The sequence below is a fragment of the Loxodonta africana genome, chromosome 2, assembly GCF_030014295.1.
Source record: "Loxodonta africana isolate mLoxAfr1 chromosome 2, mLoxAfr1.hap2, whole genome shotgun sequence".
Classification (NCBI taxonomy): Eukaryota; Metazoa; Chordata; class Mammalia; order Proboscidea; family Elephantidae; genus Loxodonta; species Loxodonta africana.
This window is the reverse complement of record NC_087343.1, coordinates 189,165,014-189,189,836: the sequence shown is the minus strand read 5'-3', so window position 1 is coordinate 189,189,836 and position 24,823 is coordinate 189,165,014. Positions and strand designations below refer to the sequence as shown.

Sequence of the window (24,823 nt, the reverse complement as noted above, 5' to 3'; positions counted from 1 at the left end):
TGCCATCGAGTCAGTTCTGACTCATACCAACCCTATGCACAACAGAAGGAAACACTACCCAGTCCTGAACCATCCTCACAATCGTCGTTATGCTCGAGCTCATTGTTGCAGCCACTGTGTCAATCCACCTCGCCAAGGGTCTTCCTCTTTTCCGCTGACCCTGTACTCTGCCAAGCATGATGTCCTTCTCCAGGGACTGATACCTCCTGACAACATGTCCAAAGTATATAAGACACAGTCTTGCCATCCTTGCCTCTAAGGAGCATTCTGGCTGTACTTCTCCTAAGACAGATTTGTTCATTCTTTTGGCAGTCCATGGTATATTCAATATCCTTCGCCAACACCACAATTCAAAGCTGTCAACTCTTCTTCCATCTTCCTTATTCATTGTCCAGCTTTCACTTGCATATGATGTGACTGAAAATACCATGGGTTGGGTCAGGTGCACCTTAGTCTTCAGGGTGACATCTTTGCTCTTCAACACTCTAAAGAGGTCCTCTGCAGCAGATTTCCCCAATGCAATGCATCTTTTGATTTCTTGACTGCTGCTTCCATAGCTGTTGATTGTGGATCCAAATAAAATGAAATCCTTGACAACATCAATCTTTTCTCCATTTATTGTGATGTTGCTCATTGGTCCAGTTATGAGGATTTTTGTTTTCTTTATGTTGAGGTGTAATCCATACTGAAGGCTGTGGTCTTTGATCTTCATCAGTAAGTGCTTCAAGTCCTCTTCACTTTCAGCAAGCAAGGTTGTGTCATCTGCATAACGCAGGTTGTTAATGAGTCTTCCTCCAATCCTGATGCCCCTTTCTTCTTCATATAGTCCAGTTTTTCGGATTATTTGCTCAGCATACATATTGAATAGGTGTGGTGAAAGAATACAACCCTGACACACACCTTTCCTGACTTTAAGCCGATCAGTATCCCTTTGTTCTATCTGAACAACTGCCTCTTGATCTATGTAAAGGTTCCTCATGAGCACAATTAAGTGTGCTGGAATTCCCATTCTTCGCAACGTCATCCATAATTTGTTATGATCCACACAGTCGAATGCCTTTGCATAGTCAATAAAACACAGGTAAACATCCTTCTGGTATTCTCTGCTTTCAGCCAGGATCCATCTGACATCAGCAATGATATCCCTGGTTCCACACCCTCTTCTGAAACCAGCCTGAATTTCTGGCAGTTCCCTGTCGATATACTACTGCAGCCATTTTTGAATGATCTTCAGCAGAATTTTGCTTGTGTGTGATGTTAATGATATTGTTCTATAATTTTCACATTCGGTTGGATCACCTTTCTTGGGAATAGGCATAAATATGGATCTCTTCCAGTCAATTAGCCAGGAAGCTGTCTTCCATATTTCTTGGCATAGATGAGTGAGCACTTCCAGCACTGCATCTGTTTGTTGAAACATCTCAATTGATATTCCATCAATTCCTGGAGCCTTGTTTTTCGCCAATGTCTTCAGAGCAGCTTCGACTTCTTCTTCCTTCAGTACCATCGGTTCCTGATCATATGCCACCTTTTGAAACGCTTGAACATGGACTAATTTTTTTGGTATAATGACTCTGTGTATTCCTTCCATCTTCTTTTGATGCTTCCTGCATCGTTTCATATTTTCCCCATAGAATCCTTCACCATTGCAACTTGGGGCTTGAATTTTTTCTTCAGTTCTTTCAGCTTGAGAAATGCCTAGTGTGTTCTTCCCTTTTGGTTTTCCATCTCCAGCTCCTTGCACATATCATTATAATACTTTACTTAGTCTTCTCGAGAGGCCCTTTGAAATCTTCTGTTCAGTTCTTTTACTTCATCAATTCTTCCTTTTGCTTTAGCTGCTCGATGTTCGAATGCAAGTTTCAGAGTCTCCTCTGACATCCATCTTGGTCTTTTCTTTCTTTTCTGTCTTTTCAGTGACCTCTTGCTTTCTTCATGGATGATGTCCTTGGTGTCATTCCACAACTCGTCTGGTCTTCAGTTCCTAGTGTTCAATGCATCAAATCTATTCTTCAGATGGTCTCTAAATTCAGGTGGGATAGACTCAAGGTCATATTTTGGCTCTCGTGGACTTGCTCTGATTATCTTCAGTTTCAGCTTGACCTTGCATATGAGCAATTGATGGTATGTTCCACAGTCGGCCCCTGGCCTTGTTCTGACTGATGATATTGAGCTTTTTCATCATCTCTTTCCAAAACTGTAGTCAATTTGATTTCCGTGTGTTCCATCTGGTGAGGTCCATGTGTACAGTCGCCATTTATGTTGGTGAAAGAAGGTATCTGCAATGAAGAAGTAGTTGGTCTTCCAAAATTCTATCATTCGATCTCGGGCATTGTTTCTATCACCAAGGCCATATTTTCCAACTACTGATCCTTCTTCTTTGTTTCCAGCTTTCACATTCCAGTTGCCAGTAATTATCAATGCATCTTGATTGCATGTTCGATCAATTTCAGACTGCAGCAGCTGATAAAAATCTTCTATTTCTTCATCTTTGGCCCTCATGGTTGGTGCGTAAATTTGAATAACAGTCGTACTAACTGGTCTTCCTCGTAGGCGTATGGGTATTATCCTATCACTGACAGCATTGTACCTCAGGAAAGATCTTGAAACGTTCTTTTTGATGATGAAAGCAACACCATTCCTCTTCAAGTTGTCTTCCCAGCATAGCAGACTATATGATTGTCTGATTTAAAATGGCCAATACCAGTCCATTTCAACTCATTTAATGCGTAGGATATTGATGTTTATGCGTTCCATTTCATTTTTGACGATTTCCAGTTTTCCTAGCTTCATACTTCATACATTCCAATGGATGTTTGCAGCTGTTCTCATTTTGAGTTGCGCCACATCAGCAAATGAAGGTCCCAAAAGCTTTACTCCATCCACGTCATTAAGGTCAACTCTACTTTGAGGAGGCAGCTCTTCCCTAGTCATTTTTTGAGTGTCTTACAACCTGGGGGGCTCATATTTCAGCACTTTATCAGACAATGTTCCGCTGCTATTCATAAGGTTTTCACTGGCTAATGCTTTTCAGAAGCAGTCTGCTGGGTCCTTTTTCCTAGTCTGTCTTAGTGTGGAAGCTCCTCCATGGGTGACCCTTCTGGCATCTGAATACCGGTGGCATACCTTCCAGCATCACAGCAACACGCAAGCCCCCACAGTACGCCAAACTGACAGACATGTGGAACAGACTAGTCAGTAACTAAGAAGAGAGGAAACAATTTACTGACAAAAAAAAAAAAAAAAAAAAACCCATTGCTGTCCAGTCAATTCTGACTCATAGCGACCCTATAGAACAGAGTAGAACTGCCCCATAGAGTTCCCAAGGAGCGCCTGGGGTATTCGAACTGCCAACCCTTTGGTTAGCAGCCGTAAACTTAGCCACTACGCCACCTATGTGCATAAAAACAGAGAAATCTCATAGACATTGTGCTAAGTGAAAGAAGCCAGTTTTAAAAAGTCACACAGTGGATGATCTCATTCTGGAAAAAGACAAAACTATAGAGCAAGGGAAATCAGTGGCTCACATGGGTTAGGGAGGATTTCTTTTTTTAAAATGTGATAGAACTATTCTGTTTCCTAGTTATGGTAGTCACATGAATCCACAATTGTGTTAAAACTCATAGCAAAAAGAGAAAAACGCGAAAAACAAAAAAGTGAATTTTACCACTATGATTACCCTCTCCCCTCCAAAAAAGAAGGTTTTAAGATTGTGTATTCTTAAAGAGGATATATTACTTTTTTCCCCAGAAAGATAAAATTAGGATGCTATATTTGTCATTACTAAAGCCCTTGTTCTCATTCATTTCTGATTCAAAAACAATTAGAATTAGAAAGGTCTGTTAAGTGAAAGTGATTAAGAAGAATATTGTTTTTGACATGCACAATGAGTTATTAATATAAATCTTTCTGCTTGAGAATGAGAATAAAGCTCTTCCATATATCTATAATAAGGGCCTGAAGAAAACTCTTCCATAGCTTGTAAAATGAAAATTAATCAAATCTCTTATATTACACCATATATTCCTGTGCCATCTGAACACCATCTTAAGATAAACTAATGAGTCACTGATTTTATCTTCTCCTGAATAAAATCTGTTGATTCTTCTCATAGATACAATTATGTCAAGCATTACACTGGATATTGAGGGGCTTTTCTTCTTGTCATCTTTTTGCTCTGAATCTGTGCCAAACCTTTATCTTCATGTAAACTAGAAATAATGTTTTCTCTCACACAAGAGAAAAGAACATTATAAGCATTACAAAACTGTTCAAATTGTTTGTTAAGTTACACATTATAATTAGTTTGGCAGAGCTAATACAAATCACATTTGCAGACTAACAATAATAAAATTGAAGTACCAGTTAAATATCCAAAATAATTAAAGGAATCATTTTTAGCCTGGTATAATTAGCTAATTCACTTTACAAGCATTTATTAAAATGAATTCACATGTTATTATTCCATAGGTAGTTACACAATAGTGTTTATAAAGGAAAAAATAATGAACCAAACTCTTTGCATCCAGCCCTCCACAATTAAAACGAAGACTCCCCAAGTAATATCAATCTAGGATAGACTAATTAAGTTTGGTTTGATAACCATTCATTTCTTCTATTGCCTCTGAGCAAATTGTTTATTAGAGAAAGTTATTTTACACAAATCAAATCAAACTGGGTAAACCATTATATTTGAGAGAAACTTTAGCCATCAGTCAATTAATCCATCATTTTCTCCAGACACTATTGTTTAACGAGCAGATCATATTATCAACAATTTAGGTATCATATGATTCAATTACAACAGTAAATTTATTGACAGTTTCTCTAATACTTTTATTATGAGTAAATTTGGAATTCTCTTTACCTTTGTGAGCAAAGCAAAACCAATCTGGGTATATATTCAGACATCAAATAAATATAAAATTGTCTATAAATTTCATAATAGCTTAAATATACAGTATTATTACAAAAAGAAAAATAAACCTTAATGAGTTAAAACTGCTAATAAAGTTTCGACATAATAAATCATTATTAAAGTATTTCTTTAATACACTGAAGTATATCTACATGACCTTAAAGTTATATTAAAAATTCATTTTAAGAATGGACTTAAGAAAAAATTAATTTGTACTCAACAAGCAACTAGAAACAATTTGTCACTTTAATCTTAATGTTCAAGCTGTATGCCACTGAATTTACACGAGCTATTAAAGCCATAGTCTGGCTCATTAGATTTCTAAGAATACAGATTTCACAGGAAGCATTAAAATAATAATGCCATAAATATTAATATTTACTATAGACAGCATGAGAAAAAAATACAGCAGTAGGAATGATTGCTAGTTCTTAGGAGGAAATGCAAAAATATATACTTTGTTAGTTCACCAAAATTAGATAACATCCCTAAGAAGAACTTTTAAAAAAAAAAAAACCTAAGGATCTTAAAATAGTGTCTTTCTGTTTATCCTTGCCTCTTTATAAGTTTGGGTCCTAGTGTCCAAAACAAAACAATTTATTAATAGTTTGTTATACATCGTCTCTAATAGTTTTATGCTGGTTAGCTTTATCTCACCGATCTGAGTTTAAACCTTCAGAGTTAAGGATCATGGCTTAATACTTTTTCTCTACCTTATAACAGAAAAATTCTAGGCTCTCCATCAATGTTCAATAAGTATTTACTATGAGAACAACAGAATGTTAGGTGCTAGAAACAGCTTCTGATTTGACCTAGCCCAACTCCCTCTTATTACATACATATAGAGAAACCGAAAGTCAGAAGTGTCTGACCTCATACTGCATACCTATTATCACAATATGATAAACATGTTGGCTAACAATAACGTTTGTATGCAATAAACATATTCCTATTTAACAACTATACAGTAAGTCCCCAGGTTAAGAGCATCCGATTTACAGACAATTCGTACTTAAGAATGGACTGCCATGAAGTCTATTACATTAAAAATCTGATTACTGCATTATTATTATTACGTACTATATTACTAAGGAGCCCTGGGACAGTGGGTAAAGTGCTCGGTTACTAACTGAAAGGTTGGCAGTTCGAACTCACCAGCAGCTTCACAGAAGAAAGATGTGGCAGTCTTCCATAAATATTACAGCTTTGGAAACCCTATGGGGTAGTTCTACGCTGTCCTATAGGGTCTCTATGAATCAGAATCAACTCTACAGGAGTGAATTTTTTTTTTTACTGTATTACCATGTTTAAGATGTTTTAGTGTGTTTGGAAGTGTTTCTTAAGTGTTTTATATGTGTAGAAAGGTAAAATATATAATACTAAGACAAACATTTGACTAACTGATGCTACATAAGGACTGCATGTGCCTGTTTCAACTTACCTACAAATCTGACTTAAAGACAGACTTAGGGGCGGATCTCATTTGTAACCCAGGAACTGCCTGTAGTCACTTCTGGCTAACCTACGTGGTTTAACAGTGACAATGAGGCAAGTCTCATCCAATAGCCAGATGAAGAGCACACGGCCTATGAATTACAAATTCCTACATATGTCCACAGTTCTCAAAACGCACTCCTCAGAAGTGTAGAATGACAGAGACACCTCAGTGGCATCACACAGAGAGCGGGAAAGGACCAAGCCACTAGAACATCTGGCTCCCTGCAACCTCTACCTCCTCATTTCAACCACAACCATTTGCTTCTGTGTAAAGTTTCATTTGAAGAAACAGTTCGGCTGGTTATAAAGTAGTTTGAAATCACTATCTTATCAAGTATATATTCCTGGAATGCCTAGAATAAAGTATTTTAAGTAAAAAAAAAAAAAAAAACAGTGACCTTATGTTTATTTTTTAAAAAGAGAAAGCATACTTCATTTTACATGTTTGACTCAGAAAGAAGTATTTATTACAAAATTACATGAATATCTGCATGAAAATATTGTAGTCAGTCACTGATACCCAAACCAAAAAAACCCATTGCCGTCGAGTCGATTCGCTGATAGAGGATGATATTTGCATGATACAAACTGCTTAACATTAAGTACAAGAAAGCAGTCTACAGTCAATACATCAGCTATATCTCTTTCTGGAGTCATCCCATATTCATCCACTTTTGTGCCATTAAGTAAATACTTCTCGTTTGTTTATTTATTGGTAAATTGCATATCCTCTTTTACAATATGGCAGAGCAGACTTTATGTAACTATTTCTCCAAACATCCACAATATAAACTCCCTTTGTAAAAAGCACAAATTTGAAAGAATAGCGCTTTTCTGTGAACTTGGTTTCCTAATAAAAAGACGATGTCCCTCTCTAAAGTGGATTATTGCAATCATTAAATGGTTCTTAGAAAACATTTAGCCCACTGTAGTTTTGATTTATAGGAATAATTAAGAAAAGCAACGCAAGAAGGATACTATTTGGAACCTCAGAATTCAAAAATGATTCAAATGTGAGTGACACTATGGTAAAATCATTCTTGATGTTCCTGTATTGTCCTCAAGATATTACCAAAGGGAGAATTCCTCTTTGATTCAAACAACTCACCAGCATTAATTAATCATCTCTTTCACCACAAATATTTCATTAACACTCAAAACAACAAATGTATTTAAGTATACCATCTGCCTTTAATGATGTAGTTTAAAAAAATGATTTTAACTAGGATATAGAGAACTTTCTTCAACGAGTAAAACATATTTTGGTATTTTATCACAAATAAGATTGTGGAGGGGTGGTGGTGGTTTGTTTTGTTTTGGGAGATGTGCTGTTTTGTGCCCCATAATAGTTCAAGAATATCAAGGGATCACAATAAATAAATGGGTGACATCAATTACTGAAATAATTTGCTGCTTAATAAATATTCCATAACATGGCCTTGAATTTTTACATTAGCTGTAGAAAGGGATGTGGGCGGCGTCTGACCTCTTCTAACTTCACAAGAATCAAGATTAGCAGTCCAAGGCTGATTCCTATGAGGCAGAGGTAAGACATGCTTCCTCTCTCTGCCATCTTTACCAATTCTCATACCAACTGTTCCTCCCATGGCACTCTCTACTTCTCTGCTGGGTTGGATAATTAATTACAATGGCCACATAGAACTCGCAGACAATACTCACAATTATGGGGTTTATTAGGGAAGTAACAGGTTACAATTCAGGTTCAGGAATGCTCAGGATACAGTTCTTCCATCAAGACAACCTCTTCTCAGCTGTGCCCATAGGTCTCTCTCTGGCCCTCAGCCTCTGCCCTGCTTGGACAAGTGTTACAAAGCTCTTTTAGCTCTGCTGATAAATGCCCTGAGGTACCCCACTCAGCCAGTTAGCCTGGGTCCAAAAGCATCCAGCTCTAGCTCCATGGGCCCTCAAACCTAGCTCCATCAAGTGCCCGGAGGCATCCTACTCTATCGGTAAGCCTACTGCCTGAAGACATTCACCCTTCTCACTCTGTGGGCTGGGAGACCCAATGTGCTGTCTCCTGCTGCCATTTCTCTGCCACCACTTCCATCATCTTCACTGTTGCAGCATTCTCTCTCTCTCTATCTTCTGGTTCCAGGAGCTTCTTAGCACAGGGATCCCAGGTCCAAAGACGTGTTCCACTCTTGGCTCTTCTTCCTTGGTGGTGGTGAACTCCTTTCCTGCTCTAGAATTGGCTCTCTCTTAAGCCTAGCAGGATGGCAAAATGATGTTGCATTCACTGTCAAAAAGAACATTTCAAGATCTATCCTGAAGTACAATGCTATCAGTGATAGGGATAATATCCATACACCTACAAGGAAAACCAGTTAATACAACTATTAGTCAAATTTATGCACCAACCACTAAATGACAAAGATGAAAAAAATTAAAGATTTTTTTAACCAATTTCTGCAGTTGGAAATTGATCAAACATGCAATCAACATACATTGATAATTACTGGAGATGACTGGAATGAGGAAGTGGGAAACAAAGAAGGATTGGTAGTTGGAAAATACGGCCTTAGTGACAGCAATGATGCTGGACATCGCGTGATAGAATTTTGAAAGACCAATGACTTAGTCATTGAAAACACCTTTTTTTAACAACATAAATGGTGACTACATACGTGGACCTCACCAGATGGAATACACAGGAATCAAATGGACTACATCTGTGGAAAGACACTGTGGAAAAGCTCAATATCATCAGTCAGGAAAAGGCCAGGGGCTTGACTGTGGAACAGACCATCAATGGATCATATGCAAAGTAAAACTGAAGCTGAAGAAAATTAAAAGAAGTCCACAAGAGCCAAAGTACAACCTTGAGTATATCCCAGGTGAATTTACAGAACATCTCAAGAATAGGTTTGATGCATTTAACACTAATGACCAAGGACTAGGAGTTGTGGGATGACATCAAGGACATATATATGAAGAAAGCAAAAGGGCATTAAAAAGACAGGAAAGAAAGAAAATTCCAAAACTGATGTCAGAAGAGACTCTGAAATTTGTTCCTGAATCCAGAGTAGCTAAAGCAAATGGAGAAATGATGAAGTAAAAGAGCTGAACAGAAGATTTCAAAGTGTGGCTCGAAAGGACAAAGTATTAGAGTGAAATGTGCAAAGACCTGGAGTTACAAAACCAAAAGGGAAGAAATGCTCCACATTTTTTAAGCTTAAAGAACTGATGAAAAAATTCAAGCCTTGAGTTGCAATACTGAAGGATTCTATGGGCAAAAACTGAATGACGCTGGAAGCATCAACGTAAGATAGAAGGAATACACAGAGTCACTGTACCAAAAAGAATTGATCAACATTCAACCATCTCAGGAGGTAGATTACGAACAAGAACTGACAGAACTGAAAGAAATCCAAGCTTCACTGAAGGCACTGGTGAAAAACAAGACTCCAAGAAGTGATGGAATACCAACTGAAATGTTTCAACAAATGGAAGCAACACTGGAAGTACTCACTCATCTATGCCAATAAATTTCAAAGATAGCTATCTGGCAACTGACTGGAAGAGATCCATATTTGTGCCCATTCCAAAGAAAGGTGATTCAACAGGATGCAGAAACTATCAAATAATATCATTAATATCACATGCAAGTAAAATTATGAAGATAATTAAAAAATGACTTCACCAATACATTGACAAGGAACCGCTGGAAATGCAAGCTGGATTCAGAATAGGACTTGGAATGAGATACATCATTGCTGATGTCTGAGGGATCATGGCTGAACACAGAGAACACCGGAAAGATGTTTCCCTGTGTTTTATCGACTACTGAAAAGTGTGTGTCAGGCTTGTATCCTTTCACCACACTTATTCAATCTGTATGCTGAGCAAATAATTTGAAAAGCTGGACTATACGAAGAAGAACGGGGCATCAGGATTGGAAGAAGACTCATTAACAACCTGGGATATGCAGATGACACAAACCTGCTTGCTGAAAGTGAGAGGACTTGAAGCACTTCCTGATGAAGACCAAAGACTACAGCCTTCAGTGCGGATTACACCTCAACATAAAGAAAACAAAAATCCTCACAACTGGACCAATAAGCAACATCATGATAAACGGAGAAAAGATTGAAGTTGTCAAGTATTTCATTTTACTTGGATCCACAATCAATAGCCATGGAAGCAGCAGTCAAGAAATCAAAAGACGCACTGCACTGGGCCAATCTGCTGCAAAAGACCTTTTTAAAGTGTTAAAAAGCAAAGATATCACCTTGAGGACTAAGGTGTGCCTGACTCAAGCCACGGTATTTTCAATCGCCTCACATGCATGCAAAAGCTGGACAATGAATAAGGACGACCAAAGAAGAATTGATGCCTTTGAATTATGGTGTACTCAAAGAATAATGAATGTACCATGGACTGCCAGAACAAACAAATCTGTCTTGGAAGAAGTACAGCCAGAATGCTCCTTAAAGGATGGCAAGACTGTCTCAAATACTTTGGACATGTTATTAGGAGGGATCAGTCCCTGGAGAAGGACACCATGCTTAGCAAAAGGTCCGGGAAAAAGAGGACGACCTCAATGAGATGGACTGACACAGTGGCTGCAACAATGGGCTCCAACACAGCAATGATTGTGAGGATGGCGCAGGGCTGGGCGGTGTTTCATTCTGTTGTGCATGGGGTGGCTGTGAATCCGATCCACTCAATGGTATCTAACAACAATAACAACATTTCCTCTGCTCCTCATTTCCTGCTATAGAAGTCAATTAGTTCTCAAAACTTTTTTCAATTTAAGGACCCCCCCTTTTTTTTTTTTTTTTACAGGATTAAAGATCCCTAAAACGCTGCTTGCCATGTATTTCCACTTTTCAGCAACCCAAATAAATAAGATAATAAGATTTCACACGCTTTAACTGAGCTATGGAGCTACTTTGGGAGGGTCATTAAATGAAATAATGTTTGTTTTTAGTGAGTTCTAGAAGTAAATTGAAAAACAATACCAGTGATAAAAGTTTAAACATTTTCCAGTTATAAGCTCTAAAAGTATAAAGGAAAAGTCCATAGCTCACACTCTGAAAATTTCTGCCACAACTTACCAAAAATAAAAACCTCAATCGCCATGAAAGATATAAACAACTGTTATGGTAAAAGTGTATCCAAATAGTTAAAACCAGGTTACTTCCAGTACATTAAGAAAGCTATTAGAAGTACCATTTGACTTTGAGCTACCTATTTAATAGTAAAAATCTAACCAAATAAAAAAAAAAAATCTTTAATAGTATTGATTTCATTATAAATCTTGAAAATTACTAAAGCATCTTTGAATTTTTTTTTTATCCTTCACCTCCCTCCCCCCGTTTACTCTGCTGAGCCACACTGGCCTTGCTACTCTGCAAATGTACCACACATTCTGTCTCAGAACGCGCGCATTCACTGTGACTGGGGTATTTTTATCACAGATGCCATCATGGCTTGCTCCTATACTTTATTCAGAATTTTGCTCAAATATCATCTCCTTAGAAAAGCCTTGTATAAAGATCTTTTCTAAAACAACCCCACCTAGCACTCTCTAGCCTCCATATCCTGTTTTTTCTTCTTAGCATGCATTGTCTATTTTTATTATTTTATTTATTATTATTTTTAACATTTATTTATTGCTATCTCGCAAACTCAACAATTAAAAAATACACAAACCTTAATTAATTCATGTTCTACCTTGTTCCCCAGAAGATTCTGAGATGGTAACAAATCTAGTACAACCTCAAATCCTGCTCAAAATTATATTAAGAGTAATATGAGCCACAGACGATTTTAAAGATTTAAAATGCATCCTTCTAACGTATCCAAATGTTTCTCCTCTCTTAATAGTCCTAGCATTTTGCTTTTGCATTTCTTTTCCTGTTCTTACACAGAAACTGCTCGGAAGTGATGAAATGAATCAAGGGAAAGTTAGAAAAACACATAGTTCAAAATGGCTGTATACTCTGGTAAGCATGAAATGAAGTTGGTTAGTTAGGAGGTTTTACAGTTTCTTACATTTTAAGAACACACTAGTTGGAATCGGGTGTGTCATAATTTAAGTCTATGTCCCCTCTGCCAATTCTGAACCCCCCTTTTACATGGTGTCTCTCAATGCAGTAAGGGTACACCTTGATAAGTGTTCAGGTTTTATGCCACTGCAACCACTCTATGTGCTACAAAAAAAATATGCTTTACAAAGGTGGTAATGGTAACTTGTCATGCTTTAGTGGTTTGTAAGGGTATTATAACCCAAGAAAAGCAAGATATCCTCTTTTAGAAGACTATGTTGTCTTTTCTAATTTTTCAGGTTATTATTATTGCTTTGGCTAAGGATTTATATGTAAAGTGTTTTATAAACATGAATATATTTTATGCTAGTTTCTGATTTTTATATTGTCATTTGTTATTTAAATTGCCATTGTGCAAATCAGAAGGCCATGCTGCAGTAGACAGAGCTATGGACGCAAGCAATGACCTGAGCTCAAAAGTCAGTGTGCTTGGCTTTCTTCTCTTCTAAACCATGCTCTCAATGTTAGAGCTCATAAACAAGACTCAATGGAGACTGATGAACATATGCACAATTTAACTAGCATGTTCTAGTGTCGTGGGAATATTTTTTAATATAGAGGCAATATAGTTCTTCTACTTCCCTCTTTGAAACATCAAAACTCTTTTGTAAACAGGCCCCAGGCAACTGCTTCATATTTTACCTCTCTTCATTGCTTTGAATATTGCTGCATTCATATACTTATTATTTCAACTGAAGAGCCAGAAGACCACTGACCTATTCACACTGTTAATAAAATGTACAGAGTCCTGAAAAATTTGGACGATTTAATGCCCACCCTTCAAATTTTCAGGCTTAGCAGAGATGTCCAATTTCTAGAGTAGCAAAATGCAGATTTGAAGTCCACTCCTAAGCATCCGAAGTGCGTTAGACTATGAAAGGATACAAACAGGGCGGGGGGGGGGAACCTTTAAAAAATATTAAGAGGCTATGATTTATGAAATACATAAACAATAACCTGAGTATAACAAATATATTTGACCTTTAAAGTAATAAAAACAAATGTAAAAAGAGTCTCCAGTTTTCTATTACTGCCAAGTTAATTTTCCTCATAAGTTTCACCCCATTATGGTACAATAATCCCTCATTACCGTAGCACAATAATGCATAGTCTATACTCCACCTATAGTTGTCTTGTGTCTATTTAGTTTTATAGCAAGCAAGCGATTTGAGAATATGGTAATAAAGCCTCAATCACAGTAATGATGTATGATGGGCTGTAATTTCTCTGTGCTAATGGGTTACAAACAGTATTACAGTGATGACGGGAATCTCATTGATTCATTATACGACTGCAATAATATCAAATGACTTAATATAGATCACTATTAAGTCATGCACATGCTACTAACAACCTCTATATTTCACTATATAGATATATAGGGAAATAAAATTAATATTAGTCTTTCTATATAAAAGTTCACACAGCACAAAACATTTTGTGTTGAGTACCCTAAATCAATGTTTAAAGTTGGAATTACTGCATTGCACTGGTTCTTTGAAAAGAAAACCATTGATTTTAATCTGCTTGAAGCAATCAATTACTCCCTGTCCTCTTTATTCCAAACTGTAATGAAAACTAAACTGCGTTGTCTTGAAAACTAAATGTGAAGATGATCATAAACAGAATTTAAACTCCATGGATTATTCATATCTACCCATTTAGATTTGCCATTTCCATTATGAGTACATTTGCCATGAGCATTTAATGGACATCTAAAAGGGAATTCATTAAAGCAGGAGCTGTTGGCAGCACTTATGGGCTTCAGACTGCTTTATGCTTGCCTTTAATAGCTCACTATTATAAAAGTGATATATTGTGTTCATCCCATTAGTAGTGAGCAGAAAGGTCTGCAAGAGATAACAAATCCTTCTGAATATTTCCAGAACTGAAAGTAAATCATAGTTTGTTTGTTTTAAGAAGCATATTCTAACAATATACAATTTTAGAGAGCTGGCTAAATTTAGTTGTTTCAAGTCAAATAAGATTTTAGCAACTGCAAAGACATTTTGTGAGGCAGGCACCACCCTTCTGAAATATTCTGTAGTTATTAACTTGAGATATTTGTAGCTATCAGATAATCAAACGAATGACTTGAAGGTATAGTAGAGATAATAGTAGGATACACATTTCTATGGGTTAATGGTAAGAGTCACCAAAAGAAAAGCTAGGTAGGGTATTCCTATTCAATTCCATGCTGCCACTACTCAGGAAGTATGATAGCATTGTTCTGGCATCTTAGATTCCTTAAAGAGCTTCTTAGAAGAAATGTCACTCATTGGTCTTTTTTGTTTTTTTCTGGTCCTACAGAGGGTACAGAAAATGGACACAAGGAAATGTATAACATGATTTTAATGTTACTCCTTACTAGAGTAATGCAATCAAATCCTAAGTGGAAAGGGAGAATGAGGGAAGAACTCCCCAATTTCAGCATGCCATCTCCAAAATGCCTGGGTGGTGCAAATGGTTAAGCACTGGACACCTAACTGAAAGGCTGGTGGTTCAAACCTACCCAGAGACACCTTGAAAGTAAGGCCTGGTGATCTGCTGCTGAAAGGCCACAGCCCTGAAAACCCTATGGAGCAGTTCTACTCTGTACAATGGGGTCGCCAGGAGTCGGGAATGACTCAGCAGCAACTAACAACAACAACAAGAGACTATGTTTTATTCCAAATCCAACATATTTTAATGAAACAGCAACCCAGAAGTTTACGGTGGGTCAGTAGCATCTTCTTGTATTAGAAAAGGCAGAGTACCCCTATCTACGCATGGGAGAATCCACGTATCACATATTTGGCTTTCGAACGGATCAGTTGCTTAGTTTTCATATCAAAATTACCTTTCTAATTTTGTTTTGCTTATCCTAAGGTAAAATCAGCTAGCATGCACCTTATTATACACACACACTGGGCAGGGTAAGTGAGCTATCTCTGAAATGTGCTAAATGGTATAGAACAGAAATATTATCACAGGAAATCTATAATCTGTATATTTAAAATCTATAAACCTCTATGTAGATAACTGAAAGCTGATTTGGCTCTGATGTTTTAAGGACCATAAACTGATCTTTCAAGTCTTTACATTTTAGTTCCATTCATTTATTGAAACAGATGTTGTAACGATTTCACTTCTAAAAACACGGAAATGTCTAACGTTCATATATGTGTCTAACTAAAAAGTTACTGGTTACAAAAGTAAAAGAAAGGCCATTGCATAAGAAGGAATAAAGTAGGAAAGGTTATCTTTAAAAATCGCACTCTTTTAGGTATACATGTACTCCCAAAGCCAGTCAAATATAAGACACAAGCTTCATCCCGTTTTGTTAATTTCTTCAAAATTACAACCCTTCAACAATGTAGTTGATTTGTCCAAGCCCAAGAGCACCAAGGGAAATCTGCGCTACTTACTAAGCCTTTGAAACATGCCCACTGCGTTCACGACAAGACAGATTCTAAACTACAACACAGATTTAAATGTGCATGACATTCCTGGCTTAGTAATGTAATTCCATTTTCTAAATATTTAAATTACTTCATGTATTTATATGATCTGGTTAGGATATGTTTACATACTCATACAATGCACATATAGGAACCTAATCGTCTTAAAATAGTCATGATCTAGTGGGAAATAACTTTCTATTAGAATCTGAAGCAGAGTGAAATAAATACCACTCCTGTTCAAGAGAGGTATCAATGGAAACATTTTAAAACTCAATAAATAATTTTCTATTCTACATGAACTAAACTAAACATAAGGGGAAAAGAACAAGAGATTTGTGCCCAACAAATCTGGTTTCCAAATCCATGCTAACTTAATTATAGTAATACAGAATCAAGTAAACAAGTACTTTAGTTTCAATGGTAAAATACCAGGTGGTTTTTAACAACAGATACTTGAAAAAGTTGCTTTTCCAGCAAAAAAGAGAAGTTCTTTTGCTCAAAGCTATTACTGACATTTTTGAGAAATAAACGCAAAACAATGCTTCTAAAGAGGTCAGAGGTAAAAGTGATACACCGTTTTGCTTCATGGTTTATAAAATTTCAGAAGAGATAATCTCTCTTATTCCCTGTAACTAGGACTCTCTCCTTAACGGTAGCGAAGACACTGAAGTGTATTAACTTCAGGTCATAATTTATGAATCACTTGGAAAATTAGCCAATAGGATAAGGTAAAAAGCCCAATTTACTTCTAAAAAAAAAAAAATTTTTTTTTTTTTTTGTGTGTTGGTGAATGGCAGAGACAAGGTGTATCAGAGGAGAACTACTTTTGTCTTCCTCACAATTAAATGTAGTGTCATTACCATGATAAAACGAATTAATGATTAAAAAAAAATTTTTTTTTTATAAAAGTCACCTCTAAAACAAAACTACATGTAATGTACAAGGTAGATTTTTTCCCAATTAAAAAACGTTTTTTTAAAATTAGTTATCTAGAAAATGGTCTCATAGCTACAGACCTAATTTGCTGCTCAAGTTTGAAGATAGCATTGAGGTACAATACCAGGCTTCAATTAGCTAGGACCACTTGCCTGAGGAGTAATCATAAATTTCTTCTTATAACTAGTATATGGATGTTGGTACAGAAGAGGGAAATTCTACTCTTTGCCCTTAATCACTCTGACATTAAATGAAAGAATCCATGGCAAACCAACAAAAGACCTTTGTGATGACCATGGGCGCAAGCAAACGTTAGCTCCAATATTCTGAATCTACTTCAGGTTCCAAGACATCTACAAACAAAACTAAAGCTATTAAAATTCCAAAGGTCCAAGATGATACATGCTGAACTGGTTTTCAGTTCCTCTAAACTCTTAGAAATTCGATGAAACAGAGACAAGGATCAGCACTAAAATTGCAACCAGAAATACCTATCTGTCTCAACATCTGTCTCTCTCTTTTCACCCCACACACATACTACTTTGAAGATTTCTAGAATTGAAGATGTGCAAGTACCCTCCCTATAAACTACAGCATTATTCACCAAAGAGAATTTTTATAATGATGTGACTAAGCATTAATAGTTTAGGTGGGCCCTAGGAGTAAGGGACAGATGAATTGTGTCTCTCTCTGGGGACTACCCACTGCTGTCAAGTCAATTCTGACTAGGAAACGTTAAAAGCTAAAACTAACTGATGCCGAGTAAGATCATGCCTGAGTGTGACTTACCTGGCCAGAAAAGAAATCAGCTTAACATATAGACTGACTTGCCCTCACCTGGACCCTTAGAGTGTGATCCCTGGTTCAGGTGATGATGGATCAGATCATTCTCAGGGAGGAAGAAACGGAGTTGGACAGATTTGCCACAAGCCCTTCACAGGGAGATGCCAGTCTTCTGTGCAAGACAAAAAACAAAAGAAAAAAGGTACAGTGGCAGTGGATGAATTCTCCTTTCTTCGGAGAGGAAAAAAAGTCAGGTATGCATATCCTCCATTAGCTAGTTCTCTTCTGTATGCAAGGCAAAGAAAGTCTCTACAAAAGTTGGGAGAGACAATGGTATCAAAAGTAAAAAATCACCTTGGAATATAGATTACGATAATAAAGATGCTAATCATAACTGATCATTTTCAAGGCCCCTTAGAAATAAATTTTGAGAAGATCAGCAATCAAAAGTTTGCTTCTACGGGCAAAATAATTAGTCCTAGATAATTTTTGAAATCCTTAAGACTGGATATGGAGAATGTCCATAATCCAGTGTCAGTCCATATGATTAATTCTCTAGTGATGTCTGAAAAGACTATATCTTCCCAGAGTTGAAGTTATATGGCATTCCAAAAGCTAGTACTTGATGTCCCCAATATGGTTCAGTCAGGTTTTCCATAGGTATTAATTATTTTTGAAGAAGTTTCCGAACAAGAATCTTAAAAATATATATTTCCTCCTCCAAATTGCTGATTTCCCTCATTCAATTTTCAAATCTTATATTTAAAAATCTCTATCAGCCTTCCTTATATATGTGCACAATTTCTATTTTAGAGAATTAGTAAATTCCAGAATTTTACAGTCTATTTTGCCCTCTTAAAAACTACTAATTGTTGTTTAGTTTTAAAAAAAATAATTTAGCTGTTTTTTCAGTGCCTTATAAATCTAATACTAATTTAACTGTTCTCTTTCAAGGCCAAGTCTGGAATTTCAATACTCTTGTGTATATGGATATCACTTAATTTTATTTAAAAATAAACAAAAAATTCCATTTCACGTAAGTGAGATAATACGGTGAGATGATATGGGAAGCTAATAAATGAGACTTTAAGAAAGTACTCAGAATAAGATGGTTATAAAAGTTCAGTAGCTACTATAAAAACCTAAAAAAACAAAAAAACCCATTGCCATCGTGTCGATTCCCACTCATAGTGACATTATAGGGCAGGGTAGAAAGTGCCCCATAGGGTTTCCAAGGAGGAGCTGGTGAATTTTAACTGCTGACCTTTTGGTTAGTAGCTGAGTTCTTAACTACTGCGCCACCAGGGCTCCAAAAACCTAACAGACCAATTAATAGATGACAAACTTATACAAAATTTGAGAATTCCACAAAATAACCAGGAACTACTAGGTCTAATAATCTACGCTATCCTATAGGGTTGAAGAGGCAAATGAAGAGTTGTTGTGATCTCTGTAATGAAGATCATTTTAGCAGGCTACAAGGTATTAAACTTAAGTGTGAAACGGAGTTAAGAAGCAAGGCTTGATGATGATGAGGATTATTGTTATCAATTACAATATGGTACTACTGTGGTCAGATCAAATGTTCCATGGACTCATTTTCATTTTGCATATATAAGTAGCTGAGTTTCTTATGAAAGGAAGTTGTAAAACATGGAAAATTTCAGAAAAGAAGTACAATATTGTCTGCAAAACTCTCAAACACATGAAAAAAAAAAAAACAAATTCATTCCCATCGAGTCAATTCCAACTCATAAAGACCCTACAGGACAGACTAAAACTGTCCCATAGGGTTTCTGAGGAGCAGCTGGTGGATTCAAACTGCCAACCTTTTGGTTAGCAGCTGAGTTCTTAACCACTGTGCCACCAGGGCTTTCAAACAGGAGAAGGGGCAACATATTTAGCTCTTCCAAAAAATATCATGGCTAATACTCCACCTATGCTTCCAAAAAATATCATGGCTAATACTCCACCTATGCTTCATGAGCATTACAAAAACGTAAGATGCCTCATGACAAGAATGAGTTTGCCAATGCTGAAAGAAATAATAAAAATGAATTCATGCCATTAATATATCATTGAAGTAGCTGCATCTTTAGACTCCTAAACCATGCAGTAATAATGGAATGAAGCTATGCTATGTTGTCTCAAAGCAGGGCCTCACTTTATGTGATAAACTCAGTTAAGAAATGGACTCTTAAAAATCCTTTTTTTATTGCTTGTTCTAAGGTAGAGAAAATGTGAAACATTTCATTATTTAACTTGAATTTTTGAGTAATTTCCAACCTAGGGTCAAAACCTATTATATGGCACTAAGAAAAAAACTGACTGTCAAAAAGAATAAGTTTATTTTTAAATTGGGTGTAATTATTACAAAGTTATTTCAGAGTATATCTTCAAATACTCAAACCAAATGACTAAATTTCAGTATTTCTTCAATATTTCCCACATTTTTAAATTTAAGAAATATATGTATTTCTATATTATGTGAATATAAAATATAAATGAATATATGAGCTAGTATGTATAGAGATTGTTTAACTTTAATCCTTTCAATTACATGGAGAGAAAATATAATAAAGTAGTTGGCAGCCTATAGTAAAGTTAAAAATTGCACGAGTTTACCCAGTAAGAATCTGGTTAGGAGGTAGCAACACACAGTGAAGCAGTTTCTGGAGAAAGAACAACGGGGTTTGAATCCTAGCTCTGCCATTCATTAACTGTGTTACCTTGGGCAAGAGAAATAACCTCTCTGAGCCTCAGTTTCCTCACGTAAAAATGGGCATAAGATTAACTCCATTGTAGGGTTGTTGTGAGGTGAAAATAAGATTGTGCATGTAACAGTGAATGACAAGGCACATGGGAGTTGCTCAATAAATGGCAGCTATAAAAAAAAAATTTTTTTTATTATCTATTATTATTCTTTACTAAATTTCTCCCAAGGAGTTTAAAACCCTCCCAAAGAGTAATTATAAGGTTTTTGTGATAATTAAAACATATAATATACTCATTTATGATTTCATTGCAAAAATATTTATTGAATGTCAGGAAATGTGCTTGGTTCAGAGGATAAGACAGTAAACGAGACAGATACAATTCCTTCCATTATGGACCTTATAGTTTTGTGAGGAAGAAAAACGACTAATTACATTAATTATAGTTGTGATTCATCACAGTTGTATAAGTGCTCTGAAGACTAAGGGCAAAGTAATATGAAATCATATAGATAGAGGCCCAAAGATGGAGGAGGAGAGAACGCGAGGGAAGCCTGCCCAGAGAACACAGTGTAGGAATTAGCTAGGTAAAGAAGAGAGGAAAGACCACTCCAAGTTGAAGAAATAACACATGCAAAGGCCGTGGTAAAGCACTTGCAGGATTTAGGAACTGAAAGAATGCCAGAGAACCTAAAGAACAGAGAAGGGGGGTGGGGCAGGGGAAGAGGGGCTGGAGAGGGAGACAGAGAATAGTTTTTTGCATAGATTCAATAAACCAGGGAAAAAATTTAGGTCTTTAACCTAAAACCAATGGGGAGCCACATATTTCCATTTTAAAGCAATCACTCTGGCTATGGTACCTGATGGACCACTTTGAGGGATTCAGGAATGGATATGCGTAGAACTGTGGGAAACTACCACAGTGGTCATGAAGAGGTGGCCTGGACCAGAAACATGCAGCACAGTACAAAATCAAATACTTAGAAGAAAAAGCTGAAAGATCTTGGTGACTGACCGGTTATAAGAATTAATGCTAGGTTTTTGACATGAGTATTAGCTGTTATTTACTGAGATAGAAGCAGCTTTTGGAGGCAATGTCATGATTCCAACTCATAGAGACCCTTTAAGACAGAGTAGAATTGCCTCATAGGGTTGAGCTCTATTTAAAAATTGTTAAATTTAAAGTGACAAATTGATGTCATAGAGATATTCTGACACATAAGTCTAAACTTCAGAAAACAGGTCTAGCTAGAGATACATATTTGGAAGTTATCAGTAAATAAATAGTAACCGAAAACACAGGGGTACATGATACTTAGGAGAAAAAAGAGTAGTAACACAGGAAGACCTCAGCCTAGCCCTAAGAAACTCCAATATTTAAAGGTCAGATTGAGGAAGGTCAGTACACAAAAAAAAACTAAGAAGGAACAGCCAAAGAAGTTTGAAAAACAAATAAGAGAACATGGTATCAGAAAAGCTAAAGGGAAGGAAAAATTGTTTCAAAGAGGAAGTAGTTGACTATGTTGAATGCTGCTAAAAGTCCATTAAGGGTAGAAAAGCATATACCAGCTTTAAAAGTACTATAGTCACTGGTAATCTCAGCTCAAGTAGCAAGCAGTGTGGATCTTTTATGCTAGGGATTGGCAAATTTTTCTTAAAGGGCCAGATAATAAATATTTTAGCCTTGTGAGCCATATCATCAATGTCATAACTACTCAGCTTTGTCAATGTAGTTCCAAAGCAGCCACAGGTAATATGTAAATGAATGAGTGTGGCTGTGTTCCAATAAAGCATTATTTACAAAAGCAAGCAGCCAGCCCTCAGCCCAGTCTGCCAATCCCTACTTTATATCAATCAAGTCTCAGATCAAATATTACTGTCACGATAAAGCTTTCAAGCTCTTCCAATATAAAGTAGACTCTTGCTCCATCACTCTTATCATAGCATTCCGCATTATTGTCTTCATAGCACTTACCTATTATCTTAAGTTATCTTTTTGATTTGTTTAGTTATTTAGTGTTTTTCTGTTTCCTCTGGAATGTAAGTTCCATGAGAACAGATACCAGGCTTGTACAGTTCACATATATATCTCCAGCATGTAAAACAGAAGTATAGCTCCTAGTGTATCCAAAAAATACATATTTTAAAATTTTTCCAAAAGAATAAACTTGCTCTTCTAGCCACCACATAGGAAGAGGGCCTAGGTCTACCCTCTTGCCTTAAACAATAAGAAAATGTAATTAAAATATGAAACAATAGTTTTGTGACAATGGACAACAGGCAATGCTGAATTGGGATCCCTGAGAACACTATGAACTTCAGAGAAGAAAGGGGAATCCTAAGTAGAATATGGAAGTTGAGTTGAGGAGACAGAGATAAGAGTTCATAGACTACGGCAAGGTGAACTTTCAGAGCAGAATATAAGAAACAGTTCCGGAATGTTCACAGGTACATAACAGGACACATTCTAATTAGCTGAAAGAAAACACCAAACTGGAATTCTATATCCAGTAAAAATATCTTTAAAATATAAGGGTGAAATGAAAAAATTTTCAGCCAGAGGAATAAAGCTGACAGAATCCATTGCCAACAGACCTGTACTACAGGGAAATTTAAAGGAAGTTTTTGAAATGGGGGGGAAAAAAACCAAAAAGCAAACAGAAACATATCTGTACAGAGAGATGAGTGTCAAAGAGCAAACATGTGGCATATATAAAAACTTCCCTCTCATTCTTCAATTACTTTAAAAGATAATAAACAGAGACTTTCTGCAATATGGTGACATGAGCACTTCCATGTTCTCATTCTCCTGCAGAATCACCAAGGAAAACCACCAGAAACTGGTAGACTCGACTTGAGAAGACTGAAAAACAGATGGCTGCATCAACTAAGTGAATGCTTAATCAGGAAAAAGGTGACTTTTAATCAGTGGGGAAGCTTTGATTGCCTGCATTCCTCTACCTTCCCAGTTTGGCCATCTTAAAGTGGTGGTGGTGGTGGTGGACTGTGCTCCCAGAGAGGGGGTACTGATCTCTGGCACTAGGGTGAACAGAGCAGACTTTGCTAGCAGATTACTGTGTGTGTCTATTCTGATCTATCTGGGGGCTACCTGAGGAATGAAGTGGGGTGTTACTCTTGGTTTGGCTTATCTCAGAGCTTATGGTGGTGGGGATAGGGCACAGCAGGCAATGCCTAAAGACTGTGACTACCCACAGCCACCTAGGGCTAAACAACAGTGCAAATGGAGCATACAATAAACACCCAAGGGCTGAAGGAAGGGCTGGAGGGAGAATTTCTTTCAGATGTTTGAGCTTTCAAAAGAACTGGGCATACTAGGAAAGTAAGAAAGCCAAATGAATGAACAGGGCAAAATGCATGCACAAAAACACTTAAGAAGACTCTACACTTTCACCTCAGGCTGATCCCTAATAGTACTGCAAGCCAGAACAAATCTTGAAAAACGGCCCCAGCACAGAGCCAATTTGTAAAAAGTGGAAAAGGCACCCCCTCCTCTCACCCTAAGAGTACAAGGAATTGTTTTTCAAAACACTAGCTAGGCATGGTCGGGGAAACACAGACCTTGGTGTCCGTGCACATCCAGAAGGGAAGTCTTTGAAAAAACTGTTGGAAGATGTTGCTAAGCAGATGGACAACTACAGCCTTCAACAATTAAAACAAAAAAGTTTTAAACCTTAGGGAAGGGGAAAAACCCCAGTTCAAGGGCTAACACATTATGATATTCAAATGTTCCAGTTTCACAACAGAAAAATCACAAAGTATACAGAGAAACAGGAAAGGATAACACATTCAAAAGTATAAAGTGAAGCGACAGAACTATCTCTGAGGAGCCCAGATAATGCACAGACTACCAGTTACCATAAAGTCCATTCTGACTTATGACAACTAACTCCACATGTGTTGGAGCAAAACTGTCCTCCATAGGGTTTTCAGTAGTTGGTTTTCCAGATGTAGGCTGCCAGGCCTTTCTTCCAAGGCAGTTCTGGGTGCACCCAAACCTTTAATCTTTTGGTTAGCAGCTAAGCATGTTAACTATATGCACCACACAGGGACTCCAACAACTTTAAAATAATAGTATTAAGTATGCCTAAAGAGCTGAAGGAAAACACAGACAAAGAACTAAAGGAAATCAGGAAAATAACACATGAACAAAACAAGAATTTCAATAAGGAGATAGAAACTATAGAAAGGAAACAATAATGGGAACTAGAAAATACAATAACTCAAATGAAAAATACTTTGGAGATCAACAGTGGATATGTGCAGACAGAAGAATAAGCAAATTAGGAGATGGGCAACTAAAATTATTGAGTCTGAGGAGCAAAAGGAAAAAAGAATGAAAAAAAGTGAACAGATGCTGCAAAACTGGATATCATTTGCAGAAAAATATAACAGGATACATACCTTAAACAATACACAAAAACTAACTCAAAGTGGATCAAA

The 24,823-nt window shown here is 36.7% G+C and overlaps 1 long non-coding RNA gene across 1 annotated transcript in view; it reads right to left on the bottom strand.

Moving 5' to 3' along the window:
• Positions 1-18,065, bottom strand: part of LOC135229936 (uncharacterized) — a 124,251-nt gene extending 106,186 nt beyond the window's left edge. The window contains exon 1 of the long non-coding RNA XR_010320608.1: positions 17,703-18,065. This is a non-coding gene — a long non-coding RNA (uncharacterized LOC135229936). The remainder of the gene's footprint in view (positions 1-17,702) is intronic.
• Positions 18,066-24,823: the final 6,758 nt, after the last annotated feature.